Raw genomic sequence first — 24724 nt, forward strand, 5'->3', positions numbered from 1 at the left:
ATGTAATATAAGATATGGACTGAGTCCAACCCACTGTGTAATGTGCAGAATGTAATATAAGATATGGACTGAGTCCAACCCCCCTTGTAATGTGCAGAATGTAATATAAGATATGGACTGAGTCCACCCCACTGTGTATTGTACAGAATGTAATATAAAATATGGACTGAGTCCAACCCACTGTGCATTGTACAGAATATGACATAAGATATGGACTGAGTCCAACCCACTGTGTATTGTACAGAATGTAATATAAGATATGGACTGAGCCCACCCCACTGTGTGATGTGCAGAATGTAATATAAGATATGGACTGAGTCCAACCCACTGTGTAATGTGCAGAATGTAATATAAGATATGGACTGAGTCCAACCCCCCTTGTAATGTGCAGAATGTAATATAAGATATGGACTGAGTCCAACTCACCTTGCAATGTGCAGAATGTAATATGAGATATGGACTGAGTCCACCTCACCTTGTAATATACAGAATGTAATATAAGATATTTACTGGGTCCACCCAACCTTGTAATGTGCAGAATGTAATATAAGATGCACGGTGCTCTCACTGTTTAAAATACAAGGTGCTCTCACCGTTTAAAATGCACGGTGCTCTCACTGTTTAAAATATAAGGTGCTCTCACTGTTTAAAATACAAGGTGCTCTCACAGTTTAAAATACAAGGTGCTCTCACAGTTTAAAATACAAGGTGCTCTCACAGTTTAAAATACAAGGTGCTCTCACTGTTTAAAATACAAGGTGCTCTCTCCCCCTATCCCTCCTCTCTCTCTCCCTCCCTCTCTCCCTCTCCCCTCTCCCCTCTCTCTCACTCTCTCCCTCACACTCCCCCAGTTGCACAGAATCTCGCCCGAATCCAAGTCTGCAGCTTGTTTCTCCCCTGCCTTTCCTCTGAATGCCTCCAACCGGTTCCGCTCTGCCTGTCTGAGCTGCTCAGTGTTTGCTGCAGGGTCCAACCCTCCCCCTGGGTGTGTTTTCTCTTCTCTCCCTGGGCTTCACACACACCTGCTCTGGACATTGTTGCAACTTTATAATGCACGGTGCACTCACTGTTTAAAATACAAGGTGCACTCACTGTTTAAAATACAAGGTGCTCTCACTGTTTCAAATACAAGGGGCTCTCACTGTTTAAAATACAAGGTGCTCTCACTGTTTAAAATGCACGGTGCACTCAATGTTTATAATGAACGGTGCTCTCACTGTTTAAAATGCACGGTGCACTTACTGAAAAAAATGCACGTTGCTCTCACTGTTTATAATGCACGGTGCTCTCAGTTTAAAATACAAGGTGCTCTCATTGTTTACAATGCATGGTGCTCTCACTGTTTAAAATGCACGGTGCTCTCACTGATCAAAATACAAGGTGCAATTGCTGTTTAAAATACAAGGTGCTCTCATTGTTTAAAATGCACGGCGCTCTCACTGTTTATCATGTACGGCGCTCTCACTGTTTATAATGCACGGTGTTCTGACAGTTTAAAATGCACGGTGCTCTCACAGTTTAAAATACAAGGCGCACTCACAGTTTAAAATGCACGGTGCACTCACTGTTTAAAATACAAGGCGCACTCACAGTTTAAAATATAAGGTGCACCCACAGTTTAAAATACAAGGTGCACTCACAGTTTAAAATGCACGGTGCACTCACTGTTTAAAATACAAGGCGCACTCACAGTTTAAAATATAAGGTGCACTCACAGTTTAAAATACAAGGCGCACTCACAGTTTAAAATGCACGGTGCACTCACTGTTTAAAATACAAGGCGCACTCACTGTTTAAAATACAAGGCGCACTCACAGTTTAAAATATAAGGTGCACTCACAGTTTAAAATACAAGGTGCACTCACAGTTTAAAATGCACGGTGCTCTCACAGTTTAAAATGCACGGTGCTCTCACAGTTTAAAATGCACGGTGCTCTCACAGTTTAAAATACAAGGTGCTCTCACTGTTTAAAATGCACGGTGCATTAATGTTTATAATGAACGGTGCTCTCACTGTTTAAAATACAAGGTGCTCTCACAGTTTAAAATGCATGGTGCTCTCACAGTTTCAAATACAAGGTGCTCTCACTGTTTAAAATGAACGGTGCACTCACAGTTTAAAATACAAGGTGCTCTCACAGTTTAAAATGCACGGTGCTCTCACAGTTTAAAATACAAGGTGCTCTCACTGTTTAAAATGTATGGTGCTCTCATTGTTTAAAATGCACGGTGCTCTCATTGTTTAAAATGCACGGTGCTCTCACTGTTTAAAATGCACGGTGCTCTCATTGTTTAAAATGCACGGTGCATTAATGTTTATAATGAACGGTGCTCTCACTGTTTAAAATACAAGGTGCTCTCACTGTTTGAAATACAAGGTGCTCTCACAGTTTGAAATACAAGGTGCTCTCACTGTTTAAAATGCACGTTGCTCTCACTGTTTAAAATGCACGGTGCTCTCACTGTTTAAAATGCACGGTGCTCTCACTGTTTAAAATGCACGGTGCGCTCATTGTTTAAAATGCACGGTGCTCTCACTGTTTAAAATGCACGGTGCTCTCACTGTTTAAAATGTATGGTGCTCTCATTGTTTAAAATGCACGGTGCATTAATGTTTATAATGAACGGTGCTCTCACTGTTTAAAATACAAGGTGCTCTCACAGTTTAAAATACAAGGTGCTCTCACTGTTTAAAATGAACGGTGCACTCACAGTTTAAAATACAAGGTGCTCTCACTGTTTAAAATGCACGGTGCACTTACTTATAAAAATGCACGTTGCTCTCACTGTTTAAAATGCACGGTGCTCTCACTGTTTAAAATGCACGGTGCTCTCACTGTTTAAAATGTATGGTGCTCTCATTGTTTAAAATGCACGGTGCTCTCATTGTTTAAAATGCACGGTGCTCTCACTGTTTAAAATGCACGGTGCTCTCACTGTTTAAAATGCACGGTGCTCTCACTGTTTAAAATGCATTGTGCTCTCACAGTTTAAAATGCACGTTGCTCTCACAGTTTAAAATACAAGGTGCACTCACAGTTTAAAATGCACGGTGCACTCACAGTTTGAAATACAAGGTGCTCTCACTGTTTAAAATACAAGGTGCTCTCACTGTTTAAAATGCACGGTGCACTTACTGATAAAAATGCACGTTGCTCTCACTGTTTAAAATGCACGGTGCTCTCACTGTTTAAAATACAAGGTGCACTCACAGTTTAAAATACAAGGTGCTCTCACTGTTTAAAATGCACGGTGCACTCAATGTTTATAATGAACGGTGCTCTCACTGTTTAAAATGCACGGTGCTCTCACTGTTTAAAATGCACGGTGCTCTCATTGTTTAAAATGCACGGTGCTCTCCTTGTTTAAAATGCACGGTGCTCTCACAGTTTAAAATAGAAGGTGCTCTCACAGTTTAAAATACAAGGTGCTCTCACTGTTTAAAATGCACGGTGCACTCAATGTTTATAATGCACGGTGCTCTCATTGTTTAAAATGCACGGTCCTCTCACTGTTAAAAATGCACGGTGCTCTCACAGTTTAAAATGCACGGTGCTCTCCAGTTTAAAATACAAGGTGCACTCACTGTTTAAAATGCACGGTGCTCTCACTGTTTAAAGTACAAGGTGCTCTCACTGTTTAAAATGCACGGTGCTCTCATTGTTTAAAATGCACGGTGCTCTCACTGTTTAAAATGCACGGTGCTCTCACTGTTTAAAATGCACGGTGCTCTCACTGTTCAAAATACAAGGTGCAATTGCTGTTTAAAATGCTCGGTGCTCTCACTGTTTTAAATGCACGGTGCTCTCACTGTTCATAATGCATGGTGCTCTCACTGTTTAAAATGCACGGTGCTCTCACTGTTTAAAATGCACGGTGCACTTCCTGATAAAAATGCACGTTGCTCTCACTGTTTAAAATACAAGGTGCTCTCACTGTTTAAAATGCACGGTGCTCTCACTGTTTTAAATGCACGGTGCTCTCACTGTTTATAATGCACGGTGCTCTCACTGTTTAAAATGCATGGTGCTCTCACTGTTTAAAATGCATGGTGCTCTCTCTGCCCATAATGCATGGTGCTCTCACTGTTTAAAATGCATGGTGCTCTCACTGTTTTAAATGCATGGTGCTCTCACGGTTTATAATGCATGGTGCTCTCACTGCTTATAAAGCATGGTGCTCCCACAGTTTGTCATGCAGTGTGCTCTCATTGTTTAAAATGCATGGTGCTCTCACTGTATATAATGCTTGGTATCTCACTGTTTACAATGCATGGTGCTCTCACTGTTTTTAATGCATGGTGCTCTCACAATTTATAATGCATGGTGCTCTCACAGTTTAAAATAAAAGGTGCACTGTTTAAAATGCACGGTGCTCTCACAGTTCAAAATACAAGGTGCACTCACAGTTTAAAATACAAGGTGCACTCACAGTTTAAAATACAAGGTGCTCTCACTGTTTAAAATGCACGGTGCTCTCACTGTTTATAATGCACGGTGCTCTCACTGTTTAAAATGCACGGTGCTCTCACTGTTTAAAATGCATGGGGCTCTCACTCTTTATAATGCATGGTGCTCACACTGTTTTAAATGCATGGTGTTCTCACTGCTTACAATGCATGGTGCTCTCAATGTTTATAATGCATGTTGCTCTCACTCTTTATAATGCATGGTGCTCCCACTGTTTCTAATGCAAGGTGCTCTCACTGTTTATAATGCATATTGGTCTCACTGTTCATAATCAATGCTCCTCTCACTGTTTGTAATGCATGGTGCTCTCACTGTTTAAAATGCATTGGTCTCTCACTGTTGATAATGCATGGTCCTCTCACTGTTTAAAATGCATGGTGCTCTCACTGCTTATAATGCATGGCGCTCTCACTGTTTATAATGCATGGCGCTCTCACTGTTTATAATGCATGGCGCTCTCACTGTTTATAATGCATGGCGCTCTCACTGTTTATAATGCATGGTGCTCTCACTGTTTTAAATGCATGGTGCTCTCACGGTTTATAATGCATGGTGCTCTCACTGCTTATAAAGCATGGTGCTCCCACAGTTTGTCATGCAGTGTGCTCTCATTGTTTAAAATGCATGGTGCTCTCACTGTATATAATGCTTGGTATCTCACTGTTTACAATGCATGGTGCTCTCACTGTTTTTAATGCATGGTGCTCTCACAATTTATAATGCATGGTGCTCTCACAGTTTAAAATAAAAGGTGCACTGTTTAAAATGCTCGGTGCTCTCACAGTTCAAAATACAAGGTGCACTCACAGTTTAAAATACAAGGTGCACTCACAGTTTAAAATACAAGGTGCTCTCACTGTTTAAAATGCACGGTGCTCTCACTGTTTATAATGCACGGTGCTCTCACTGTTTAAAATGCACGGTGCTCTCACTGTTTAAAATGCATGGGGCTCTCACTCTTTATAATGCATGGTGCTCACACTGTTTTAAATGCATGGTGTTCTCACTGCTTACAATGCATGGTGCTCTCAATGTTTATAATGCATGTTGCTCTCACTCTTTATAATGCATGGTGCTCCCACTGTTTCTAATGCAAGGTGCTCTCACTATTTATAATGCATATTGGTCTCACTGTTCATAATCAATGCTCCTCTCACTGTTTGTAATGCATGGTGCTCTCACTGTTTAAAATGCATTGGTCTCTCACTGTTGATAATGCATGGTCCTCTCACTGTTTAAAATGCATGGTGCTCTCACTGCTTATAATGCATGGCGCTCTCACTGTTTATAATGCATGGCGCTCTCACTGTTTATAATGCATGGCGCTCTCACTGTTTATAATGCATGGCGCTCTCACTGTTTATAATGCATGGTGCTCTCACTGGTTGAAATGCATGGTCCTCTCACTGTTTAAAATGCATCGTGCTCTCACTGTCTATAATGCTTGGTATCTCACTGTTTATAATGCATGGTGCTCTCACTGTTTAATGTGCATAGTGCTCTCACTGCTTATAAGGCATGGTGCACTCACTGTATATAATGCATGGTGCTCTCACTGTTTATAATGCATGGTGCTCTCACTGTTTATAATGCACGTTGCTCTCACTGTTTATAATGCATGGTGCTCTCACTGTTTATAATACACGTTGCTCTCACTGTTTATCATGCATGTTGCTCTCACAGCATTCAATGCATTGTGCTCTCACTGTTTATCATGCATGTTGCTCTCACTGCTTATAATGCATGGTGCTCTCACTGTTTATAATGCATTGTGCTCCTACTGTTTATAATGCATGGTGTTCTGACAGTTTATAATGCATGGTGCTCTCACTGTTTAATGTGCATAGTGCTCTCACTGCTTGTAATGCATGGTGCACTCACTGTATATAATGCATCGTGCTCTCACTGTTTATAATGCATGGTGCGCTCACTGTTTATCATGCATGGTGCTTTCACTGTTTATAATGCATCGTGCTCTCACTGTATATAATGCTTGGTATCTCTCTGTGTATAATGCATGGTTCTCTCACTGTTTATAATGCATGGTGCTCTTACTGTTTATAATGCATGGTGCTCTCACTGTTTATAATGCATATTGGTCTCACTGTTCATAATCAATGCTGCTCTCACTGAATATAATGCATGGTGCTCTCACTGGTTATAATGCATGGTGCTCTCACTGTTTATAATGCATGTTGCTCTCACTGTTTATAATGCATGGTGCTCTCACTGTTTATAATGCATGGTGCTCTCACTGTTTATAATGCACGTTGCTCTCATTGTTTATAATGCATGGTGCTCTCACTGCATTCAATGCATTGTGCTATCACTGTTTATAATGCTTTGTGCTCTCACTGCTTATAATGCACAGTGCTCTCACTGTTTATAATGCATGGTGCTCTCACTGTTGATAATGCATTGTGCTCCTACTGTTTATAATGCATGGTGTTCTGACAGTTTATAATGCATGGTGCTCTCACTGTTTAATGTGCATGGTGCTCTCACTGTTTATAATGCACGTTGCTCTCATTGTTTATAATGCATGGTGCTCTCACTGTTTATCGTGCACGGTGCTCTCACTGCTTATCGTGCACGGTGCTCTCACTGTTTATCATGCGTGGTGCTCTCACTGTTTAAAATGCATGGTGCTCTCACTGTTTACAATGCATGGTGCTCTCTCTGCTTATAATGCACGGTGCTCTCACTGTTTATAATGCATGGTGCTCTCACTGTTTATAATGCATTGTGCTCCTACTGTTTATAATGCATGGTGTTCTGACAGTTTATAATGCATGGTGCTCTCACTGTTTAATGTGCATAGTGCTCTCACTGCTTGTAATGCATGGTGCACTCACTGTATATAATGCATGGTGCTCTCACTGTTTATCGTGCACGGTGCTCTCACTGTTTATCGTGCACGGTGCTCTCACTGTTTATCATGCGTGGTGCTCTCACTGTTTAAAATGCATGGTGCTCTCACTGTTTACAATGCATGGTGCTCTCTCTGCTTATAATGCACGGTGCTCTCACTGTTTTAAATGCATCGTGGTCTCACTGTTCATAATCAATGCTGCTCTCACTGTTTGCACTGCATGGTTCTCTCACTGTTTATAGTGCATGGTGCTCTCACTTTTTATAATGCACGGTGCTCTCACTGTTTGTCATGCATGGTGCTCTCACTTTTATAATGCATGGTGCTCTCACTGTTTATAATGCATGGTCGTCCAACTCTTTATAATGCATGTTGCTCTCTTAAAATCTATCGATCTCAGCTTTGAATATAACTCAACGACTGAGCATCCACAGCCCTCTGGGTTGTAGAGAATTCCAAAGATTCACAATCCTTTGAGTGAAGAAATGTTTCCTCATGTCGGTCCTCAATGGCCGACCCCTTATCTTGAGACGATGAGCTCCAGTTCTTGACTCTCCAGCCAGGGGAATCAGACTCTCAGCATCTACCCTGTCAAGCCGTCTAAGAATTTTATACATTTCAATGCGATCACCTCTCATTCTTCTAAACTCCACCGAATATTGGCCAATTTTACACAATATTTCCTCATACTACAATTGCAGCAAGACCTCCTTACTCTTATATTCCAACACCCTTACAATAAAGGCGAACAGATCATTTCCCTTCCTCACTCTCATTAGACCCTTGGTCACTCAGTATTTCCAGTATGTTTTTCCTCTTTTCCTTCTGTAGGGAAAAGAAATGAAGGTTGAAAACATTTTACTATAATTACACCGATTATATTTTGGAAACAATATCCAACTGAGCTGCATCAAATTCGATTGAAAACTTAAGAGTTTCTGATGGAAATAAACTAATAAGAACACTTAATTGCGATGGCCGGGAATCGAACCCGGGTCAACTGCTTGGAAGGCAGCTATGCTCACCACTATACCACCATCGCTGAAAATAATCGATAATAAAATATTTCCCAAACATCAGATCCTGACCAGACACTGCAGGCTGTTGGATTTTGTTCTTCATTTTCACTGGTTTCTGACGGATCCTTTCTCGCTGTGTTGCAGTTCCTGTTTCCGCCCAGTAGATTTCACCAACCCCCAATCAATGGAAATTCCACACCAGCCAGTAATTCTTCACCTGATATCGGACTGAAGAGACAGTCGATACCTGCAATACTTGACCAGCTGGAAATACATTTTACCACAGCTCACATCAGCCATTGAGTAAAGTTAAATAATTACATTAAATCATTACAGAGACCGGACTACCAACTGGACAGGATTGGCAGCTTAATATTCAAGTCTATAAGATCTTGAGAAAGGACAGGGAAATAGGGAAAGGAGGAGGAGCAGCAATATTACTAAAGGACAATATTACAGCAGTTCAAAGATAGAATATCAGTGAGGGTGAGCGGGCAGTGTAAACACTCTGAGAGAGACCCATCACAAGTGCCCCCACTGTAATCCTCCAGAAGGTATAAGAAGGGCGAGTGCGGGAGGATTTCTTCATTCTTTGTGAAAGTGTTTGTGAGATTGTGGAAATGTCTGGAAGAGGAAAAACCGGCGGTAAAGCTCTGTCCAAGGCCAAGTCTCGCTCATCCCGGGGCGGACTGCAGTTCCCTGTTACCCGTGTTCACAGGCTCCTGCGAAAGGGGAACTATGCTGAACGTGTGGGTGCCGGAGCCCCGGTCTATCTGGCTGCTGTGCATCGAGTATCTGACGGCTGAAATCCTCGAGGTGACCGGCAACGCGGCCCGGGACAAACAAGAAGACCCGCCTCATCCCCAGACACCTGCAGCTGGCCATCCGCAACGACGAGGAGCTCAACAAGCTGCTGGGACGGGTGACCATCGCTCAGGGTGTTGTCTGATATCCAGGCCGTGCTGCTGCCGAAGAAAAGCAGCATTGTGAGCTCCAAGAGCAAGTAAACCGGCCAAGGCTTAATCTGATAACCCAAAGGACAGGACCAACCTGATTGAAATCTTTGAAGAAGGAACAGAAAGTGCAGACACGTTTAATGCAGTAGATGTGATATATTTGGATTTTCCGAAGGCCTTCTATAATGTACCACATTGTAGACTCATGGCTAAGTTCAGAGCACGTGGAGTCAGGATCAGGTGGCAGAATGGATAGCAAGTTGGCTACAAAACTGAAAGCCGAGAATAGAGGTTAAGGGTCGCTACTCAGACTGGCAAAAGGTGGGAAGTGGAGTTCCAGTTGCTGGGACCACTGCTCTTCACAATTTACATTAACGATTTGGATTCGGGAATCGGAAGGACAATTCCAAAATTTGTGGACGACACCAAATTGGGGGATTTAATTAATACAAAGGAAGAATGCATCAAAATGCAAGAGGGCATTAATAAACTTGCAGAATGAAGAATCAGGAGGTCACACACTGCTTGGATAATAAGAGTCTAAACGGGATAGAGGAGCAAAGGGATCTAGTGGTACAGATACACCAATTACTAAAAGTAGCGACCCAGGTTAATCAGGTCACAAAAAGACAAATCAAACACTGGGATTAATTTCTGGAGCGATACAGTTGAAAAGCAAAGAAGTTATGTTAAACTTGTATAGAACCTTGTTTAGACCAGACTTGGAATACTGCGAACAGGTCTTGTCTCCATATTATAGACATTGGGACACTGGAGAAGGTGCAGACAAGATTCACAAGGATGATACCAGAAATGAGAGGATATTCTTATCAGGAAAGACTGAACAGACTGGGTCTCGTTTCACTGGAAAAGAGAAGACTGAGGGTTGATCTGATCGAGGTTTTTAAGATAATGATAGGGTTTGTTAGGACAGATGTAGAGAAAATTTTTCCACTTGTGGGGAGTCCAAAACTTCAGGTAATAAATATAAAATAGTCGCTCATAAACCAAATAGGGAATTCAGGAGAAATTGCTTTACCCAGAGAGTGGTTAGAATGTGGAACTTGCAAATACGAGGAGTGACTGAGGCAAATAACAGAGGGACATTTAAGGGGAAGATAGATCAGCACATGAGGGAGAAAGGAATAGAAGGATATGCCGATAGGGTTAGATGAAGTAAGGAAGGAGGAGGCTCATGAGCAGCATAAACGCCGGCATAGACTAGTTGGGCCGAATGGCCTGTTTCTGTGCTGTCGTTTCAATGTAACTCGATGTAAAGGCTCTTTTCAGAGCCACCCTCTGTATCTGTGAAAGGGCTGGTTACTGTCTGAAGGGAGACCCTGATATCATGCTACCAGTGTGGCTTTGAGCTGCTTTTGTCTCGTTGTGGACGAGATGAGGAATTAATGGGACTGGAGTCGGGGCAGTGACCACAGTCCGGTACTTTAAACGGTGACTTATAGACCCCAGCCCACACATCACCAGATTTCTTGTATTTATTTAAACTACTTGCCATGCTGGGCTCGTAAAGAATCACCATAACTGCTCGACTAACCTTTCTACATCTGTGGAATTCAGCGCTTCGCTCCGTTTCTGTTCTATTTTGTTGGATTATTTACATAACGCATCAAAATCACTGGGGAATCACTGAAATGTAACTCTGTACAGAAACAAATAACAGTGAATTGCCTGGTGCCCAGGAGATCAGGAACATTACTCGCCTTTCGTCCTGTTAACGAGTAAACCGTGTTTAGAGTCCACCGACCCGCTTTGGTTCCATATGGGGGATTAAACAGAGAAATCGGGAGGGGAGGAGACAGTCAGAGTGACAGAGCGGAGAGCGGCCTCTGATCTTCCAGCTCTACCTCCAGTTCTCTCTATCCGACAGTTTCAAACCGTTTATCGATAATAGAACCGAACCTCAGCGCTCCGCACAAACCCTGACAGACCCGGGCTTCATATTCAAGGATTCCCAAAACCCGAAGCTTTCAAATAAGCCCCGTTACAATGAGAAATCGTTAATATTCCTGCCTAAATTCAGTCCATTCTATAACAATCAACTCGGCTCCTCCATTTCAGTCTGTTTCCCTGTTCTATCTCCCCACACATCCCCTCCCAGACGGGTTCAGCGTTTTACAAACACCTTATTCCAGCTTATTTGGAGAATCTCATGTGTTGGGGTTTGAGTTATGACGCGGAGTTTCTCCACCAGTGTTCCCGTCTCACAGAGACTCTCGCCCTGAATCTGTGAAAAGATTATGACCATGAACTGGGACTGGAGCCGAAACATCCCCATTTACAGTGAGGCCCGGCCCGGACATCTCATTCTCTCTATTTTATATCAGACAGTGTCCAACTTTCATGTCCAGCAATAGAGAGAGAGAGAGACAGTATCAGTCTTACACTTCCGATCTGTGTCCAAATCACGCTCAATAGCAGTATCCACCTTCATGTACAGCACCAGAGAGAGAGAGAGGGAGGCAGACACGGTGATAGAGACAGAGAGAGCGGTGAGACACAGTGACAGACAGACGTTAACAGTATTAGTTCCAGACTGACCGGGAAAGTGCCGTTTTATCCAGAAAGATCGCGTTGGAGAGACAGAAGATGCAATCTCATCTCTCACTGATATTGTACAAGGGTCAGAAACACTATTAATCCCACACTCAGGGACAGTACAGAGAGGGACAGAAACAATGGGTCACATTTAACCCTCTAATGCCTGTTGTACTATCTGCAGTTTTACAGCTCAGGGCTGTTCGATATTACTCTCAGTGACCTACAGTTTCACTCCGGTTAAATTAATCTGCGACTGTTGCTGCCTGATATTAACCCTACACGGTCCCAGCAAATACACCGACTCCCACTTTCCTCCCATGTTTCTCCAGGATTGGTTTGAGAAATCCTCTCTCAGTCACACATTATAGGGGCCATTAATGAAGAGAATCCATTGGCTGATTTCACAGCCGCTCACTTTATCTCTGAAAGGCTCTTTACCATCAAAAGACCCCGAGAGAAACAGCAGGGATGGAAACATCTAGTTTAATAGTTGGAGATTGTAAAGTCAGTCTGGATTCCAGCGTTAGGCACTGGTGGAATCCCATCTGTTTCCCATTCTGGTGCCTGTTCCTGCACTGCCTGTGGACCCCATTCCCTCTGACCTTTCCCCCAGTCCCACTTCCTTTGCTCAGACTCGGAAAAATTCCAATTGGGGAAAGTTTCCATCGATTTTTGGATTGGGAATTGTGGGCGCCATTCCCTCAGTGAGCGGAAGAAGATGGTTTAAAACAGCCGGGAATGGAGAGATCACGGCCCCCGGTGGAAGGGAGCAAAGAGCAGCCTCGTTACAGCAGATCATCGCTTCGGGACCGTGTCCGCAGATGGGCTCAGACATCGGCATTGAGTCCGGGGGAAGGTCAGGGGGAGTCCGGGGGCTGTTTGTAAGAGGCGGAGTGGATCAGGAACTGGTCCCGGAACATGGAGTGAGAGGGGGGAAGGGAGAGGTCATTCTCGGACTGTGTGTGTACAGGGTGTGTCCAGGGGAAGGGAGAGAGAATGGGAAGAACCTGCTATTAAAATCATTGCTGCTTTCTCTCCCCAAACCAGGAGTGAATGGTCCTGGTTTAGTTCCAGCCTCACCCTGTTTATTGTTATTGGATAGTGAAGAGTGGAAACAGAGCCGGACAGTAAGGATGTGGGGAGTTATACAAAGAGCATCTATTGCAGGCATCAGGTGAGAAGTGTCAAGGACACATTTTAAACAGCGGCTGTTTGGTTTCCGTTGAACGGTTAGTCCCATGGGAGAGGGGATTAGAAACCTGACCTGTACAAAGGTCCCTGCTCCATCGGGTAGTCCCATTCATGGATCGGTGCAGGGGTTGGGCCGTGTCTGGATGTTATTAAATTGTTGTAAAACAGCCCAACACACCTGGTATGCAGAAGCTGAGTGCTGCAGTACTGCAGTGGAGTCAGACACTGACACTGTTTGTATCACTGGATTTCATTTGTGGATATTCAAAATGATCATTAACAGAGATATTAAACTGATCACTTCTGTCTTTTCTACCTCACCTGTTCCTGAGTAACAAGAGATCATTTTCTTTCTCCAGGCAAACCCTTGAACGATCCAGAATAAATGTGATGCTTCCTCCACCCGAGGCAGAAGGAACAGTACAGCCAGCTCCTTCTCACACACAGTAAGTATATTATCACTCACAGAGCACAGAGACACAGACAGGTCATCAGTTCCACAGTCTCAGACAGCAGGAGTAGTCAGTCCCACAATGATCACAATTTCCAGAGACACATTTTCAATCCAACAGTCAAGCAGAGTAGGTGAGGCAGACACTGTTCCATTTCCCCCTAACTCAGTCCCGCTGACAGGTAGATACAAAAATCCCAGTCCAAAATCACACTCTCAGAGTGAAAGGCACTGTGTCAATCTCACAATAGAGCAACATTAGCTACGAATTAAATACCAGATAGAAATCACACATGGTACCCGATTCAAAGGTACAGAATGAATCCCAATAATGTACCCCGAGATTCAAATTGAATACTGGCCCAGAACTCTCACACACATGACTTTAATCCATGGAATATCCATTCGAAAAGTGTATCATATGATACAAATTGCACACAAGTCCAAAACTCAGGCAGAGTATCAGATTGAGAAATATTGAAAGATAGTAAACCTGAGAGACAAATTAGATACCTGTTCAGAATGAACTCGTAGAATGAGATTTAAAGATAGAGTATCAATTCTATTAGTGCAGACTGAGATACACATTACATACCAGTCCAAAAATCTCATACAATATTAGACTGAAAGATACGGTATCAATTCCATTTCTACAGACTGATCTACACATTACATACCAATTCAAAAATGTCACCTTATCAGTTTTAAAGATACATTATCATCCACAACAGTACTCACAGAGATAGAGATTTAATAGTACTCCAAAAAGCGCACAAATAATCTGGTTAAAACCTCCAGCATCAAATCCGAAAGTATGTCCATATTTACCAATTAAACAAGGAGTAAAACTATTTAAACATTGAGATATAAAAGCTGCAATATTGAACACCATAATTTAATCTGAGAGAATAATTACGTACAGATACAGAATGAATCTCACATTCAGAGACAGTACCAGAGACACACAGACACAGAATGACTCCAACTCTCACAGATGCAGAACGAATCCCAAACTCACATACAGTACAAGAGACTGACAGACACACAGTTAATCCCACACTCACACACAGTGCCAGAGACTGACAGGTACAGTATGAATCCCACACTAACATGCAGTATGAGTAACTGCATATATAGGATGAATTCAACTCCCACATACAGTACTGGAGACTGTATATACAGAATGAATCCCACAATCACATGCAGTATGAGTAACTGCATATATAGGATGAATTCAACTCACACATACAGTACTTGAGACTGTATATACAGAATGAGTCCCACAGTCACATGGAGTACCAGAGACTGACAGATACCGAAAGAATCCCACACTAACACACAGTTTTATATAAAGAATTAATCACAAACTCTCACACACACTGCTGACAAGATACAGAATCAATTCCAAACTCACACACAGTATCAGAGAGTGACAAGATACAGAATGAATCCCACATTCACACACAGTACCAGAGACTGACATATACAGAATAAATCCCACACTCACACACAGTACCAGAGACTGACAGATACAGAATGAATCCCACACTCATACACAGTACCAGAGACTGACAGATACAGAATGAATCCCACACTCACACACAGTACCAGAGACTGACAGATACAGAATAAATCCCACACTCACACACAGTACTAGAGACTGACAGATACAGAATGAATCCCACACTCACACACAGTACCAGAGACTGACAGATACAGAATGAATCCCACACTCACACACAGTACCAGAGACTGACAAATACAGAATGAATCCCACACTCACACACAGCACCAGAGTCTGACAGATACAGAATGAATCCCACATTCACACACAGTACCAGAGAATGACAGATACAGAATGACTCCCACACTCACACAGTACCAGAGACTGACAGATACAGAATGAATCCCACACTCACACACAGTACCAGAGACTGACAGATACAGAATAAATCCCACACTCACACAGTACCAGAGACTGACAGATACAGAATGAATCCCACACTCACACACAGTACCAGAGACTGACAGATACAGAATGAATCCCACACTCACACACAGTGCCAGAGACTGTCGCAGCATGAAATGGTCCTTATCAAAGTCACAAATGATACCCTATGTGACTACCACCATGATAAACTATCCCTCCTTATCCTTCCCAAATACAATATCTCAACGTGCTGTTATGCTGTTAGTCTAGTTTCCTCTCTCTGCTCTTATTTGGAATATGTTGCTTTTCTGTCTGACAACACTTGGTATCATCGTATTCTGTTAGTCCACAAGATCAGATCATTCGGCCCATCGTGCCTGTGCTGGGTCAAACACACGTATTCGTTCAAAATTCATTCAGAGATAGATTGAGTGCTTTGTTATCAGAAAATTGCCTGAACCCCCACAGTCTACAGTTTTCCTCCTCGCTATCAACGACACGGTCAATTTTTGTGTCACCGGCAAATTTCTTAATCATGCCCCCGACGTTTAAGTCCAAATTGTTAATGTATACCACAAAAAGCATAGGACCAAGTACGGAGCCCTGCAGCACCCAACTGGAAACAGTCTTCCAGCCACAAAAAACACCCGTCGACCATTACCCTTTGCTTCCTGCCACTGAGCCAATTTTGGCTCCAATAAGCCACATTCCCTTGGATCCTATGGGCCTTTACTTTTTTGACCAATCTGCCATGTGGGAATTTTTCAAAAGCCTTGCGAAAATCCATGTCGACTGCATCAATTGCGCTACCCTCATCTGACTGTCCTTGATTCGTCCGTGCCTTTCGGAGTGACAGTTGATCCTGTCACTCAGAATTGATTCCAATAATTTGAAATGGAGTCTTTCTCCTGCTTGCTGCAATAATAGATAAGGCGGTGATGTACCATCAGGCCCGGCTAGCTCAGTCGGTAGAGCATGAGACTCTTAATCTCAGGGTCGTGGGTTCGAGCCCCACGTTGGGCGAGTATCATTTAAAACTTTTATGTTGCGTTCACTGGCCAACGGTGCAGAATTGATGCATAATGAAACGTTAAATTTGTAGTCAGGATGGCCGAGCGGTCTAAGGCGCTGCGTTCATGTCGCAATCTCTTCCGGTAGGCGTGGGTTCGAATCACTCTTCTGACATTGCTTATTTTTACGAAGTCGTGAAAATATTTTATTTGTGGATTGGGCTGCAGCTGATTTTTAGACCAAGTTGATTTGCTCCTCCCACAAAAGCAACTGGCTTTTTCATGGAAATGTGACTTGAGAAGTTTCAAACGGTGATATGTTTGACATATTAATGACCTGGACAAAGAAATAGAACAGCAGTGGGAAACATTTAAAACGGTGATAAATAGAGTCCAGGAGAAATATATCCCACTAAAAAGCAAGAACAAACTAGCGAGAAATGACACACCAGGGATGAATAAAGAAACAAGGGCAAAATTTAAACTGAAGAAAAGGGCACACACTAGCCAATAAAGGAGAGAGGGGAATGTGATAAGACTGGGAAAGAAGTCTGAAGATCTATTGGAAAGGCAAAAAAGGAATATCAAAAAAAGCAAAGTATTCGAGACACATCAACAGCCAAAGAAAATTTAGGATAGGAATATTTGCACGAAGTGATTTTTAGGTAGTCGCCTTTAAATGTTTCAAAGGCGACTGCGAATTTATGATCGTCTGGCCATTTCACCAGCCGTGTTGAAAACAAAACATGTCTCTTAAGGGGAGTCTATAACGAGGGGGCATAGATTTAAGGTGAGAGGGGAGAGATACAAAAGGGTCCAGAGGGGCAATTTTTTCACTCAAAGGGTGGTGAGTGTCTGGAACGAGCTGCCAGAGGCAGTAGTAGAGGCGGGTACAATTTTGTCTTTTAAAAAGCATTTGGACAGTTACATGGGTAAGATGGGTATAGAGGGATATGGGCCAAGTGCAGGCAATTGGGACTAGCTTAGTGGTATAAACTGGGCGACATGGACATGTTGGGCCGAAGGGCCTGTTTCCATGTTGTAACTTCTATGATTCTATGATTCTATGATAATAGGGCCACTAAGGGAGACACACGACAAACTCACAGGCAATGACAGCGAAATGGCAGAAATATTAAATAATCACTTTGCTTCAGTATTTACCAGGGAGACTCGTATTGTGGGCATGACAGTAGAAGAAGAGATCAAAAAGATATGTAAAGACATTTAAGATCGAAAGGGGGGAGATAATTGATAAACTAATCAATCTTAGAGAGGAAATTTCCTGTTAGGTGCCTAACCAGAGTTTCAAACCGCTCAGCCACGCTAATTTCCGTATTACTGTTCAGGAGCTCATTTCACAGGGACACGATTACTGCGCTCCATTTAGGGAGGCTCAGTGAAAGGCGGAAATTGATCTATTAATAGAATCATAGAATAAGATAGCGCCATTCAGCCCATCGTGCCAGTGCCAGCTCTCTGAAAGAGCTGTCCAGTTCGTCCCACTCGCCTGCTGTTTCCCCATAACCCTGAAAAAGTTTGATCCAAGCGTTTATCCAATTCCCTTTTGAAAACTGTGAGTTGAGAAAAACAATATTGAAAGGGGTGCTGGGGCCTCTGCAGCGTCGATGTAGAGTGTGTGATGATTGAAGTTATCAAGATGGTTGCTTTTCACATGGTATGTTGTGCAATCATCCTGAAATATCTTCAATATCCAATACAAATTGAATTGCAAACCTGACGGACAAACACTGGAAAACAAGTCACGAGTGAACGCAAATCATCTCGGACCCGTTTTTAGCCTCACGGCACTTCAAATAAAGTGAAATAACTTTGCATTGAAAAGATTTGGAACTTGCATCTATGCCTTTATCTGTTCCATTTCTTAAAGTTGCTGGCGTCTGATGATGGACACGCCTCTGCTCCCTCTATTGAACAAGAAAGGAGGTGTTTGACATTGACGGGACCTGTTGGTTATGAGCTCATCCTTTACATTGAGTGGGTTCGCGTCCTTTAAACGGCGTCAACTTTAGCCCAGCGGTGAACTTCGCAACAAACAAGTTCATCACCGTCTCACCGCGGGCACTGACTGACACGTTTATCGTTATTTCTTTCAGACCGAAATAAATAGGAACCGTGATTTTAAATTTGCACGAAGTGATTTTTAGGTAGTCGCCTTTAAATGTTTCAAAGGCGACTGCGAATTTATGATCGTCTGGCCATTTCACCAGCCGTGTTGAAAACAAAACATGTCTCTAACTTTCGCGTCTTTTTTCGAAAGGCAAAAAACATATTTCCCATGACCTCTGAAGGATGGACAAGTACATTTCAGAAAGCAGAAGCAAGTTCACCAGCCTTTTAATCCGGAGTCAGATCTTTGCGCCGCGCACTCTGAAGACAGGCTCCTGGATGTTATTATATTTTTTGAATGTTTCTCAAACACCGTTTCATATATTGGTTGAATGGATGAGGCTTATCAAATCTCCGCCAGATCCCACCGGGAATGAGACAGCATTGGAAGCAGCCTTCACCCCCAATATCACGCTGGCATTCATCGCCTGCTCTCAGCGGACTGCATTAACAGGGCTTGGAGATATGGACTTTGTTCACATTTCATCACCAATGTGAATCGTTAAATATTTCATCCTTTTTAATGGGGACAACGTTTCAAAATATTTCCGCCCGGTTTCGAACCGGGGACTTTTCGCGTGTTAGGCGAACGTGATAACCACTACACTACGGAAACCTGACACCTCCAACCTCGTGATAGGGATATAACCCCTCAGCCAAACTAATTTCCCGTATTACTGTCCAGGAGCTCATTTCACAGGGATACATTTACTGTGCTGTATTTCGGAAGGCTGCAGAGAAGGATCGGTGGCGCTGGTCAGGCAGGGAATCCCAGAGCATCGCGCCCACACAAACATTTCACTGTTTTTTTTTCATGTGCCTGATATCCGACCGCAGTGTAAATTATGGCGAATCAGGCATGCTCAGATGACATTGTTCACAGAGTGTTTTCTTGCAGCCAAATCACACATTAGAAAACTTGAAATAAGATGAAGAGATCGGAGCCATTTAAAGTGCTCCCAGTTGCTGCTGATCAGGAATTGAAACATGGCACCGGCTTCAGTGCGATCAGAATGAGGCAATGAATCCAAAAGTGGGACGAAAAAGGTGCAATTTTCGTCCCTGGGTGGGCTCGAACCACCAACCTTTCGGTTAACAGCCGAACGCGCTAACCGATTGCGCCACAGAGACCGTCTGGTCCTTTGCTTGCAAGATACACTAAAGCACCGTGTCACCGAGCCAAAGTTACATGTTGCAGCCACAGAAATGCAATTGTCCACTATCAGTGTTACTTTTCCAGAAATAAAAGATGGGACATTGCTTGTGGAAACATGGAAACGGTCTGGTCTCGCTCAAAGCATCGATATCACCGACAACCAGCTCTCCTGCAACCGGCGCGCCCACCGGTGCTTTGTCTGTTAGTTAGTTGCACTGTGGGAGATCCTTCGCCACACTGACTGCAGCGGTTTAAAAAGCCGGCTCACCACCACCTTCTCAAGGGCTTTTTGGGATGGGCAATAAATGCCGGCCTCGCCAGCGACGCCCACATCCCATGAACGAATAAAAAGAAAATATTCTGAGCGTCCTGATGCTGATGTCAGGTTTTGATCCCTGATCTGCAGTAACTGGGAGCTGAAATATTAATTGTACCGAATGCAAACACTCCCTGATATATTTAACACTCTTACATGCCTTCCCTGCTGGCCTCGTCGTTCGGCTTCGGTGATTTCATCACGGCGGCCTGGGTTGGGAATATGCTGTTACAAAAAAGAATTGCCAATTTTGTCGAATCACAGCAAACTTACGGCACAAAAGCAAGCCATTCGGCCCATCCTGTCCGCACCGGCCGGAAATGAGCTACCCAGCCGAATGCCACTTTCCAGCACTCGGTCTTTAACCTTGTAGGTTACGCCACTTCAAGTGCATATCCAAGTATTTTTTTAAATGTCACGAGGGATTCTGCCTCGACCACCCAGTCAGGCAGTGAATTCCAGACCCCTACCAGCCTCTGGGTGAAAAAAATTCTCCTCAGCTCCCCTTAAATCCTTCCACCAATCATTTAAAATCTCTGCCTCCAAGTTATTAACCTCCCTGCTAAGGTAAATAGGTCCTTCGCCTCCACTCTGTCTGGGCCCTTCATAATTAAATCACCACTCAGCCTCCTCTGTTCCAAAGAAAACAACCCCTGACTATCCAATCTTTCCTCACAGCCAAAATTCTCCAGCCATGGCAACCTCCTCGTAAATCTCGTCTGTACCCTCTCTGGTCAAAAAATCGCAGCTTTTTTGACCAGTCTGTCATTTGGGACCTTGTAAAAGCCTTGCTAAAATCCATGTAGACGACATCAAAGTACTCAAGGTGTGTTCTCACCAAAGCCCTATTTAATTGCAGCAAGACTTCCTTACTCTTATACTCCGACCTCCTTTCAAAAAGGCCAACATACCATTTTTCTTCCTAATTGCTTGCTGTTCCTGCATGTTAACTTTCTGTGATTTGTTTACAAGTTCACCAAACTCCCTCTGAATACCGACATTTATTGGACTCTCACCTTTTAAAAAATATTCTGCTTTTCTATTCTTCCTACCAAAGTGGACAATTTCACATTTTCCCACTTTATCCTCCAACTGCCACCTTCTTACCCAATCACTTAACCTGTCCACCTCCCTTTGCGTCCTCCTCACGGCTTACTTTCCAACCGACCTTTGTATCATCAGCAAACTTAGATACATTGCACTCGGTCCCCTCATCTCAGTCATTAATATAGATTGTAAACAGCAATTGCAACTTAAATTGTCCGCCCAGGATCGAAAGCAGGGCCGTTCGCGTGTAAAGCGAACTGGTAACCGCTGCTGACTTATACTGGGCAGAGGAGAACTGACCAGTCACCTCTCTCTGCTCTGATTGGGACATTTTTACTTCTCTTTAAACAACATCTCTCCTGTCCCACACTAAAATCATGGACCAGAATCATAGAATATTACAGCACAGAAGGAGGCCATTCGGCCGTGTTGCCGTGCCTACTCTTTGAAAGAGCTGTCCAATTTAGTCCAAAAAACCCAGCCTTTTCCCCGTAACCTTGCAAATCAGTTCTCTTCAAGTACCTGTCCAATTGCCTTTTGAAAGTTCCTATGAAAGCTGCTTCCACCACCCTTTCAGGGAGTGGCTACCAGATCGGAACAACCCTCTGTGTGAAAAAAAAAATCTCCTCATTTACCCTCTAGTCCTAAAAGCTCACAATCCTTCTCCACGGATGCCTTTTTACAAACATTTCATTCATCAAAACCAAACAAGATACTCTGGAAAATGTCTTCATTTTCAAGTAATTAATGTTCCGAAGGAGCTCCCTAATTTCCCTCCCCTTTATGAATCAGATCATTCTCATCCGGATCTTTTTCCACATGAACCGGCCTCCCCTCCCAGGGGCTGAGTTCAGAATCTTCGAAGGATACAGCTCAGAAGCAGGCCATTCGGGCCATCGCGCCCGTGCCTTATCCAACAAACCATGTACCAGATTCTCCTGAATTCCAGGGTGTGGAACGAAAGCGAACAACAAAAGCCATGACATTCGACCGTGGAGGTACAGGCAATTCTGTGACAAACCGGTTTGTCTTTTCCCCGGTTTTTCCCTGTCTATCTGACTGCGTTTATCTCTGTGCGTGTGGAGCTGCAGGCTGATTTTGAATTCATAAGTGTGTTTGTGTATGTTTCGTGCAATAAATAAATGAGTGAATCAGACGCTTCTCTCCCTGACACTGGGGAACTAGTGAGGCAGAATTCAGAGCAGGGTTCTGTTTATTGTGAAAAAGGGAATGCAATATGAATTCCCAAATTATTCAGAATTCTACCAGCGCTAAAACCAAATGCGACCCCCGCCGTGATTTAAATACGCAGCTTTCTGATTTAGATTCAGACGCGCTAACGTTGCGCTACGAGGTCTGATGGTAGCGATCGGGTTATTTACCTTTATGAAAGTTTCTCATGCACCATTTCATTTATTTCAGATTTCCAAATCCCGCCCACTCCCACCGGGTATCAGGCAGCCACAGAAGCAGCCTTCACCTGTCCGCGGCAGCATGACTGCAGCAAATCCAATGACACACACCCGGAACCCAGAATCATCACATCACAGGAAAGGAACTGCTCAAAATACATAACAGGACGGGCAGCATCTGAAAAAACGCTGAGACTTTCGGTGTTTGGACTTTGTTCAGGACTGCTAACAGGACGGTGTGAAAATTTAAACTATGGATGTGTATAAATGGATGTCATGCTTCTTTATAAATTGAGTGTTTAAGTTATGTGTGCCATTTATACATTTATTTTGATTATTTTTACAATATGATATATCTTGTTATAAATATATATGATTGCACCTGTGACACTTATAAATACATTTGGGTGTAACTGCTTGGTGGTTATCATTATATCTCTGTGTATCTGTGTTATGTATTTGTGTGTAATGAAAAGTAAGACATAGAGAAATAAATATCCAGAAAATACATTTACAATATATACCCCACAAAAAAGGAATAACTAAAAGATATATCTAAATAGATTTGTAAGCAGCAGTCATGAAATGCATTTACATCTTACAAATCAGAAATATATTTTCAATCTAACACGGCTGCAGCCCAATATATTTATAACCATCTGTTGACAATGTATAAGTCGGGTTTATGGTTATCGAGTGGTTAGAATTCGGCGCTTTCAGCACTATGGCCCGGGTTTGATTCCCGGTCAGCGCATTTGTTTTTACAAAACAGTTCACTTAATTACGCAAAATTATACAAGTCTCTTAGATGATTCTTTCAATTACCATTAATAAACCCACAACTTTCTGGTTCACACTGAACGAAATGCTAACAAGTTTGCCGAGTAAATGTCGAAACGACGCGAACTTCTCTGACTTTCATCCCTTCTCATTTTACGCACTTTATTTTTGGAGTCTGCTTCAAAGTGTTCAGTGGTGATGAGACGAGGAATCTGGTGCAGCCGTTGTTGAATGTGAAAGGATTGCAGCCCAATTTACACGAGAGAAAGCTCGCGCCTGGAAGTTTGTGAGGAGCAAGTTCCAGCAAATTGTTTCTGTCCCGGGATTAAACCGGGAGTTTTTCGCGTGTGACGCCAACATGATAACCATTACACCACGAAAACACCTATTTAGTCCAGCCCAGGTCAGATGGAAGTGTTAAGGGAGAAAGTGAACTGCTGACTCCCACTTCTGGGGGATGTCCCAAAGCGCTTCATAGAGGTGTAATCAAAAACATGGAATCATGGAATCGCAGGAGTCCATTCGGCCCATCGTGCGTTGGCCAGCTCTTTAAAATAAATGGTGCAATTTTAAAGGGGGTGCAGGAACAGAGAGACCTGAGGGTATACGTACACAAATCTTTGAAGGTGGCAGGACAAGTTGAAGAGATTGTAAACGAAAACGTATTCGGAATCGTTGACTTTATTAATAGAGGCATAGAGTACAAAAGCAAGGAACTTATGCTGAACCTTTATAAATCACTGGTTAGACCCCAGCTGGCCATCACACAATTCTGCCCACCACACTTTAGGAAGGATGTCAAGGCCTTGGAGAGGGTGCAGAGGTGATTTACTAGAATGGTTCCAGGGATGAGGGATTGCAGTGAGGTGGAGAGACTGGAGAAGCTGGGGTTGTTCTCCTTAGAGCAGAGACGGTTAAGGGGAGATTTAACAGGGGTCTTCAAAATCATGAACGGTTTTGATAGAATAAATAAGGAGAAACTATTTCCAGTGCCAGAAAGAATGGTAACCAGAGGACACAGGTTTAAGGTAATTGGCAACAGAGGTGAGATGAGGAGAATGTTATTACGCAGCGAATTGTCATGATCTGGAATGCACTGCCTGAAAGGTTGGTGGAAACAGATTCAATAATAACATTCAAAGGGGAACTGGATAAATACTTGAAGGGGAAAATTTTGCAGGGCTATGGGGAAAGGGAAGGGGAGCGGGTCTAATTGGATAGCTCTTTCAAAGAGTTGGCGCAGGCACGATGGGCCGAATGGCCTCCTTCTATGATGTTTCCATGCTGAGATTCGATGTTATGGAGGATTTTCTGATGCAGTGGATATTCGGGGCAGAGGACCAAGTGGGGATTGAGCTCGACGGCAAGTGTATACAGTTCGTTCAAAGGACTGAAGCCGATGGTTTCATTCTTCCCGTCGTTCAGC

General features: G+C 43.1%; 4 non-coding genes across 4 annotated transcripts; 1 reads left to right on the forward strand and 3 right to left on the reverse strand.

Annotated features, from left to right (window-relative positions):
• Nucleotides 1-8311: 8311 nt before the first annotated feature.
• trnag-ucc (transfer RNA glycine (anticodon UCC)) lies at nucleotides 8312-8383 on the reverse strand. The gene has a single exon. It is a non-coding gene; the product is annotated as a tRNA-Gly (tRNA).
• An 8014-nt stretch (nucleotides 8384-16397) lies between these two features.
• On the forward strand, nucleotides 16398-16470 carry trnak-cuu (transfer RNA lysine (anticodon CUU)). The gene has a single exon. It is a non-coding gene; the product is annotated as a tRNA-Lys (tRNA).
• A 2660-nt stretch (nucleotides 16471-19130) lies between these two features.
• Nucleotides 19131-19203, reverse strand: trnav-aac (transfer RNA valine (anticodon AAC)). Its single transcript has one exon. It is a non-coding gene; the product is annotated as a tRNA-Val (tRNA).
• Nucleotides 19204-19644: 441 nt separating this feature from the next.
• Nucleotides 19645-19718, reverse strand: trnan-guu (transfer RNA asparagine (anticodon GUU)). The gene has a single exon. It is a non-coding gene; the product is annotated as a tRNA-Asn (tRNA).
• Nucleotides 19719-24724: the final 5006 nt, after the last annotated feature.

The sequence above is a fragment of the Heptranchias perlo genome, unplaced genomic scaffold, assembly GCF_035084215.1.
Source record: "Heptranchias perlo isolate sHepPer1 unplaced genomic scaffold, sHepPer1.hap1 HAP1_SCAFFOLD_50, whole genome shotgun sequence".
Lineage (NCBI taxonomy): Eukaryota > Metazoa > Chordata > Chondrichthyes > Hexanchiformes > Hexanchidae > Heptranchias > Heptranchias perlo.